Genomic DNA, 9342 nt, shown 5'->3' with positions numbered 1-9342 from the left:
TATGAGGTGAAAATACGAGGTGGTGCCCTTTCAACAGAGACCATTTGTCCTCAGTAGAATTGAAATTTAATTAAATACATTTCTTTATCCCACATGCATTAAAAAAAAAAAAAAAAAAAGGGTTCAGAACGCACATTCAAGCTTTGAAAGAGCAAGGGAGCTGCATGATTAATCTGAAGTGAAAGTAAAGGAGTCTTTCATTATTCATCAGCTAATGATGGTTGGAAGCAAGCTGCAATGTTTCGATAAATGAGAGATGTAAAGTACTGGTGTGAAGCAGCTCTCTTCCTCTCAAAGTAGAACACAAGACTCAACCAAGCTCCTCAATGAAAATGCTAATTCCACGCGATTAATCCTTTCTTCTTTTCTGTCACCATGAATATTAAGTAACTTCCTTTCTGGGGTTACTGTTAACTTGTAACTGGTTTACTTCAGGCTCCCCCACCATGAAATATACAACCCGACCTTAACACTTAAAATGCCCCTTATTGTTTGTGGCCTTTTGAACTATAGTTCTTCCTCGTTGTCTTTCTTGGGGGGAGGCAGGAGGTAGGAAAAGGCAGTCAGTAGCGGGTACCAATATACTGCAACTAGGCTTTTGTCAACTGATTTGCAAGTGGCAAGGGGGCCAGATTAGGAACAGCTTCCCATGGACAGTGTGGTGCTGATTTCTCCTTCCTTTGAGTAAGCAGTAGCTGCAGTGATATTAATAGTGACAAATCAGAATCAGCTAACTGTTTGGGCAAGGTGAGAGGGCTGTTATTCTCCGTGCATGTTTATAAGAGTTGCTACGTTTGCTGATCTGTAGATATTTCATTTGTCATGTTTGTGTGGTTTACAGTAAATAATTTTCTTCAGGGGCCTCAAAGAACCGACAAACAAAACACCACCAAACAGCCCAAAACTTGTAGTTGAAACACCTGGTGATCAGATGACAAATACTTCTACCATATGCAGTTAGGCTAATAAAACACTTAAAAGACCTGGTCTCACAGCTTGATCTTTGATGTAGCTCTCCATAGTATGCTGAGTGAATCTGTAGCACAAAGATATTATTAAATCAATACAGGCATGGCTATTATAAAAACTGATTTAAAAGATGACTGTGCCCCGTGGATGCATTCTAGATAATAACTTGACCCTCTCTTTCTTTTATAGCATCCCTCAGTGACCCCTGCCACCTGCAAACACTTTTGTTACATTCCTCTCTGCTCTTAATAGTGCATCACCCCAACTGTTCCTGTGGTGTAAAGGAGCTAGCAGATGTGGCATTGATACCACATAGTTTTTTGACTCTTGTTAATGACTAGGTACACTGCCCTTCTTCTCTTTGTGAATATCTGCTGTGTTTTGGCCAGGTTGGTTCGGAGCAGCAGTGTCAGTTCTTGAAGTCTTTTACAGTGTGTAAAACACACTTTAAAAATGCAATAATTGTCACTTAGAGTAGAAGTCAGGTTTGCTTGTAACAGTTTTCAAATAGCTGATAGACACTTGAATCTTGAAAATAGTCAGCAGTTTGAGTAATCTAAAGTAGAAGAAAAAAACTTCCGCTCATGCATCACTGATTGTAGAGTGGATTCACTACGTTTGAGACAATCTGTAAAATCAGATGTCTTACCTGGCAGTTAGTTAGGTTTATCATGTAGCCATTGGAGAGGCCTGTATTAATGATTCATCCAGCTTCTACTGACCTTAAAAACTATGTTTAATTCATGTCAGAATTAAACACATTTTGTGCTTATCTATTCACTAGGTATACAAATCTTGTGTGTATGCAGTCCTTTGCTTTTTAAATAGCTAATAAAAATGGTACTATTTTTTTTGTGCAGCTGGGAGCTTGTAAATGCCTTTTTTTTTTTATAAAAGTGATTTTTGTCTTAAAGAATCTTGATGAATGTGTTACCATTTTAGAGATAAGTGTGGATCTATCTAAGAACAAGCTGACTTGAAATCTGTATTGGAATGTAAAGCTTACTTTCGTTATTTTTTGGAGTATTCTTGTAATGATGTATACTCTTTCTCTCTCCTAGGTTTCTGTTTCTTACTATATTGGTTGAAATGATGTCTTTCAATTAAATTATGTTCCTTTTCATCTCTTTGTATGAACATATAGTATGGTAGCATAGTATGTATAGTTATGTTCAGGAAGCTGTTAAGAACTTAGTGAGAATGCTGTCAGTTATTAAGCTAAAGTAGCATGCTTCTGTTTGAGAACTGAATTTCTCTTTTACTTCAAAGTAAACTTAATTTTTAGACAGAAGTTTATTTTAACCTCTGCTTAATCTAATTACGCTCTGTCATACTTGATTAAAGATATCTTTGATTATGGGGAGAAATCTGTTGTAGCTAGTTTTTATTGTATCCTTCCGTTGAATCATGGTATTACTTTAGAGGATCAGGATGTCCGCTTCATAAAATGTTGTGGTAGTCAGTAAGGGAACTCCAGAGTTGTCCTGCTTTTAAGCTGAAAAAGACACTGGGAGCCTGCAAAGGTGTTATTTATAGTTATGTTCAATGAAAATATTTTGAGGTGGATTTTTTTTTTTTTTTTTTTTTTTTCTCCTGAAGAAAGATTTAGAAGACATAAATAGTCAATAAATAATCTCAGATAATGTTTTTCTTACTTACACTGATAAAACAACACCTACGTTAGGTGAGAACTAGGACTTTGACAGGGACAAGTAAGTACTGTTCAACTGTATAGAGTGCGTCACAATCTTTTAGCTAAAAAAGTAGTGATTTTCCTTGGATATCATGCTAATGTGTGGCTGAAGGCTATAAATAAAGGTTTGCAATAGATAGCAATAAACTGATGTAAAGGGAGGCCACAGGGATCTTTTTATTTGGGTTGTGTCATGTTTAACATCTTCGTTAATAATCTGAACAAGTGGGTAAACTGCATGCTAATTAAATTCACAGATGATACTAAGCAGGGAGGTGTTGCAAACATAGGGTGGCCAGATTTTCTAAGTGAAAATCTGGACCACCTGTCATGGCAGGCGCACAGAGGAAGGTTTTTAGCAGGAATGAGGGAGAGGGGGTGTGCACAGAAGGACATGACAGCTTGTAGGAGGGGAAGACTGCCCACTCCACTCCCTCCTTAGCCAAGCACACTCTCCGTTTCCTTCTCTAGCATCTTCTGTCTTGGATATCTTGTACACTTTGCTATCCACAGGTAATGAGAAAGTCACTAGGTTCACTCAGCTGAAAAATGAAATCTCTTAATCAGGGGTAGATGTAAAAGATTGAGGTGTGGGGGGGAAACAGTACCAAACTACTTAAAGCATTCCAGTAAGCCCATCTTTCAGCTACTGAAAATCTGAATGACTCAGTATATATGCAAGATGAAGATTTGAGACTGAACCTTCCACAGTCATCTGATAGATATTCTTCTGGCAAATGTGGAGCTACAAATTTCATGTAGAAGATGGAGTGGGAAAAGGGCACTCACTGTTCTGTCTGTGAAACTGTAGGCTGTTGTTTAATGACTGTTTTTATGTATGTGCTTGTAGGCCAGCATGTAGCTCGTGGTGCAGCTCACTTGAGTAAGTGTCATAGGAAGTTTTCTTTCCTTCTCTTTCTTCCCGCTCATCTTGTGCTTCCTCTGCTTGCCCAGCCTGTGGTCTTTTTTTCTTTTTTTTCCCCTTGTGCTTTCCTTATTCTTTTTGAGCACCTGCTGAAATGTTCATTGTTTTTGTGTTGTTTTTTTTTTTCACTTCACGTTGCTTTGGAAACAGGAGCAGCACGTTCAATATTTGTGCTTCTGCCTTCTAGGATTTTGAATGATAAGTGTAGAAACATTTTGTCTTTGATGATGTGAACATACGGATAATGATATGTCCTTTGTAATGAGCCTACCATCGGCTTCCTGGAGATGTATTCTTAGCAAGGCAACTGAATTTAAAGGAGTACTAGTTCTTCTGCCTTTTACTTTAGGTCCTTGGCTAAGAGAGTTATCTTTGTTCTTAACTCCTTTTCTCATCCTGTTAGCAGTATATGTAGCCTTTGGCCCTTACTGTGGCAAGAGTTTTGGAGAAAGCTTAAGAGCTATAGCTTTTGTTAGTCACCAAATATCGCTCTATTTGTGTATTTAATTATGTATGTGTAAAAGTTAATTCCTTTGAGACAGAAAACTTTTGGGGTCTGGCAGAACAATGTACTTCTTAATTTTCTTAGTATCAGAAATTTTTCTTGGAATTTTGGGTAGTTCTTTTTCTCTCTGCAAGTTTAGTAACAGTAATGAGGGAACACCTGCAATCCAATATTGCATATAGATGTTTGTTGTGTATTTTGCTATAACCTACCTCCATATTTGTTACCTCAAACAGTAGATGGCTCAAAGCATAATGGCCATGTGACAAATGATGAGCAATGTAGTGCTGCCTTCATGAAGCTTTTTACTCTTGGCTTTTGTTTCCTAGGCATCTTTCCCTGGCAGTGTTATGCAAATTAACCAATTAATGATAGACAAAATGGCCTTCCTGCATCGCCATGTTTGTAATAAGAAGGGCAATGCTGTAAGTCACGTACCTATTCAGTGTGCTCTGTAGGCCACTGTGAGGGCATGATTAGCCTGACTGTGGAAGACAATTGCAGAGGCATCTGCTCGGTTAATTCTGAGGAAAATTTACCAGATGGAGGCTGAAGATTTAAGTGATTAGAAGGTAGTAGATTGGAATACAAATTGGATTAAAAGAAATTAGATTGATATAAATCGAATTGAGTCACAACAGTTTGTGTTGTTTGTACCAAGGGGCAGTGGATTATGGGAGAAGCAGATGCTCCAATGAGATAGGAATTAATGTGGCTTTGACAGTCCATCTGGGAAGGCCTGAATATCGAGTACATCCCTAATCTCTCTCTCCATTTATCAATGCCATAATGTTAATTAGTACTTCATTCATTAAGTTACTTACATTGGGAAAAATCTCACCCTACTAGCCCCTTTCTGCTTGAGGATTTGTTATTGAGCCAAGAAATGGAAATCTTTCCTTAGCTGAGCTAGTTACAGTTGGCTGTTAGGCACTAGACCTGTATCAGTTTCCTCAAACTTGCCACTGCTTTTGACATAAATGAAATTTATTGGGCTTTGTTTTGCAATAACCTTTTCTTCATAAATCCGGCAATATAGTTGTTTGAAACCCTGTCTTCATTGCTACAGGACATCAATCTCTAGCATATAGTAATAAGCCTCCTTCTCACAGTTATAATAAGGTACTGTATATATTCTATTTTATGTAGCTGAATAGCATTTAGTTTTATGGCCAAGGTATGACATTAATGGTGAGAGGCAGACCCTTGTTGAGAGAAGGAGGAAAAAAAAGAAGAAAGCTTGCAAGTGTGTTTGCATGTACAGGATCTCTGGTAGAACGAGTTGTGTAGAAGAAAAGTGCTATACCTGAAACATCTGCTAAGTGGTGTGTCTTCAGATTTGCAAAATTAGCTGGTGACACATGACAGACCGGTTGGCTTCTAAGTCCATTTCTCTTACTTAAGCAGTACTGTAGAAGATATATATTTATTTAAACTTAGAAAAGTGTAATGACGACATAAATGTGTTTTTTTTCACTGGATAGGGAAAATTGTGATAGTTACTGAAAAAAAATGAGATTGTAGAGTTATTGACTTTAACTGGAACTAAAAGCAAGATAATAAAAAATACAACTATGTGTAGTAAAATACAACAGAGTACTTCACTGGTCTTTATTCCCTACCACAAGTATTGATGCAGTAAGGTTGTATTACACTACTCACAGACAATTCAAACACTGTTGGATCTTGATGCTAGTTTTTGTATGGTGTCAACCTTCAACTTGTTTTTCTTTGTTGCCTTAAATATTTTGTTTTCCTAGACTGCAGTGAAGCTTTGATTCCGTTTCACCTAGTAAACTCTGCATAACATCAAAGTTACTTGGTTACTACTAATAAGTAAAAAGTATGAGATATTTGTATCAAGTATATAATTTGTAGCTAAATACCTGAATTTGTATTAAATTCTCATTGAAAAAATATTTGGTAAAAAAAGCTTGTTGCTCTTCTTCTTATAGAATCCTAAGTGCCAAGGATATCTACAAAAATGTCTTGCATCATACCTGTCAGTTCTGCAGGAATGCAATTCACCACAAAGTAATTTTGTGGAAGAAAAGATTATTTATGTTTGAGTTCTTAATTTGTCGTATTTAGAATGTGACTGCGTATAGTTGTGTGGTTGAGAGCATGTGTATTTCTTTCTGTAATTAGTATATTTGCATACTTACAATTTTCTGTATGTACACTTATTTTAATGCATCTTGTGTTCTATAGGTAAATGATACTGAGATAATTGTTGTTATTATTTTAAATATATAAAAAAAGTTTTCTGAAAAATTTGATTTTATCTCTAAGCAAAGAAAGTAGTAGAGTATAGTGAGCAAGATGTTGACATTGTAGCCAGGAATCTGACACAAATTTGTCAAAGGGATGTTCCATACCATATGACATGCTCAGCAATAAAAGCCTGTAGAAAGGAAGATAAAGAGTACAAAAGGTGCATTTATGATTATGGCATTGATCTTCCCAAACAAATTTTAGCGTACAGTGTACCTGCTTCCCAGGAAGTGCCTGTACATCTTGCTACTAATGGAAATAGTGAATTAACTCCTTTTTTGCTTTGCTTGTGTGCACAGCTTTTTTTGCTCCAGGTTAGCTGTCCTTATCTCCATCCATAAGTCGTCTTGCTTTTCTTCTACTTTTTGCCCCATTCTGTGAAGCAGGATGGTGTGTTGGTGTTCGGGTGGAATTTTGAATGTTGACTGGAGTTCACTCACCAGGGTGTTTAAAAGTGGGATTTTCTTTTGTTAGTTTGTCTAGACAGAGATCGTAATATTTCTTGAAAATAGTTATTGAAATGTCCATGGTTACAGCCTCATATGGTGGAATCTACTGGGGAGCCCAAAACCGGACATGTCTAAATATAACCTCATCAGGGCAGAGTAGAGGGGGATGATCATCTCCATCTACGTGCTTGACACACTTTTTAGTGCACTCCGGGTGCACAATACCTAGTATTTCCTCCTAATATCCTCCTAATATCTAATCTAAATCACTGCTCTTTTAGTTTAGAACCATTCTCCCTTGTCTTATCACTATAGATAAAAAATTTGTCCTCCTGCTCCCTTTAAGTACTGTAAGGCCACAGTGAGTTCTCCTCACAGCCTTCCTTTCTCTGGGCTGAATAAGCCCAGCTCCTTCTGCCTTTCTTCATAAGAGAGGTGCTCCAGCCCCCTGAGCACTTCGTGGCCCTCTTCTGGACACTCTCCAATGGCTCCATGTCTTTCTTTTATTGGAAGCTTGAGGCCTGGATGCGGAAGTCCAGATGAGGATTTATGTGTGCAAAGTAGAAGAAAAAAAAGCCACGTTCTTCTCCCTGCAGGCTGTTCCTCTTTTGATACCACCCAAGACACAGTTGGCCTTACGGGCTGCTGGGCTCTGGTCAAGCTTTCTGTCTACCAGGACCTCCAAGTCCTTCTGTGCAGGGCTGCTCTCAAAATGAGCTCTTCTTCTAGTCTGTACTCATACACTGGTCTGACCCAAGGGACACACCTTGTCCTTGGCCTAGTTGAACCTCATTAGGTTCACATAGACTCGCTTCTCAAGCCTATCCAGGTCCCTCTGGATGACATCCCTTTCTTCTGTTGTGTCAAATGCACCATTGAGCTTTGTATCATCAGCAAACTTGCTGAGAGTGCACTCAATCCCACTGTCTAGGTCAGTGATAAAAATGTAGAAGAGCACTAGTCCCAAGAGTAATCTCTGATGGACACCGCTTGTCACCAGCCTCCACAAGGGCATAGAACCATTGACAGCAACCCCCTGGGTGGATCCATCTAACCAATTTGTTATCTTCTGAATAGTCCAGCCTTCAAATCCATATTTATATAATTTGGAGGTAAGGATGTGGTATGGGACCACAAAAGGTTTTGCACAAGTTCAGGTAGACGACATCAATTGCTCTTCCTCCGTTTGCTGATGCTGTCACTCTGTCATAGAAGGCCACCACATTGGTCAAGCACAATCTGCCCTAGGTGAAGCCTTGCTGGCTGTCTTGGAATACTTCTTTACCTTGCGTGTGCCTTAACATTTTCCAGGAAGTTATGTTTCATTCACAGAGTTGAGGCTTACTGGGCTGTAGTTTCTGGGTCTTCCTTTCTCCCTTTCCTAGAAATTGGAGTGATGTTTGTTTTTATCCAGTCACCACAAACTTCAGCTGATAGCCATGACTTTCTGAATATGATAGAGAATGGCTTCGCAACTACATCAGCCATTTCCTTCAGCACTTGGATGCATGTCTTTTGGCCCCATAGAGTTGTACAGTTCAACCTCATCAGATGATCTCAGACTTGCTCTTTTCTTACAGTAAGAGGGACAATGCAACCCCAGTCCCCACCTAAATGTTCAGTGATGTGAGAGATGTGGGAAGCCTGACTGCCAGTGAACAGTGAGGCTAAAAACTTGTTTAGTTCCAGAGCTTTCTCTGTATCTGTTGTTGCCATTTCTCCTTTCTCAGTTATTAGAGGAGGTACACTCTCCTTGACCTGTTTCTTCTGACCAATGTACCTGTAGAATCCCTTCTTGTTACTTTTTACATCCCTCACCAAGTACGGGTCCATCTGTGCCTTGGCTTTCCTGATCCCATCTCTGCACTTCCAGAAAGTGTCCTTGTACGCTTCACAGGCCATGTGTTCCTGCTTTCACTGCTGTATGTTTCCTTCTTATCTCAGTTTGAACAGCAGGTCCTTGCTTGACCATGCTGGTTTCTTGCCTTCTTTGATTTTTTATGCTGCAGGACAGAGAGCTCTTGTGCTCTCAAAAGAGCATCCTTAAATTGTTGCCAGCTCTGTTCCATTCCCTTTTCCCTAAGGAAAACTTCCTAGGGGATCTCACCCAAGAATTTCTTGAACAGCTGGAAATTCTCTCTCCTGATTTTCAGGCTTCTGATTGCTCTTTGCCAGTCTCATATTCCTTGGGGTCACATATTCAGCCAGGGCATGGTTGCTACAGCCTGGACTGCCTCTAATCTTCTTTAATATCTGGTTTCCAACTTTTAACTTAAGAAGGATTTGTCCAAGCTGTAGTATGTATACTATGTGAAGATATCTTTGTTGTATCCTGGGTAGACCAAACTTTTGCTTTTTTTTATTGCTTTCCATTCACAAAACTCTTACCATCTTAGATACCTTGACATATCTGTCCTTGCTCGACTGCAGGCTTTTAATCTAGCTGTGAAATATTTCAGACTTCTGCATTTCGGAGTGTGGGAAAGTGTTAATGATCTCAAAGAGATTTTTGTGATTGTGAGGATAA

The sequence above is a fragment of the Centrocercus urophasianus genome, unplaced genomic scaffold, assembly GCF_019232065.1.
Source record: "Centrocercus urophasianus isolate 14NV4802_14NV808 unplaced genomic scaffold, USGS_Curo_1.0 seq_12, whole genome shotgun sequence".
NCBI classification, from domain to species: domain Eukaryota; kingdom Metazoa; phylum Chordata; class Aves; order Galliformes; family Phasianidae; genus Centrocercus; species Centrocercus urophasianus.
This window is presented reverse-complemented; position numbering follows the sequence as displayed.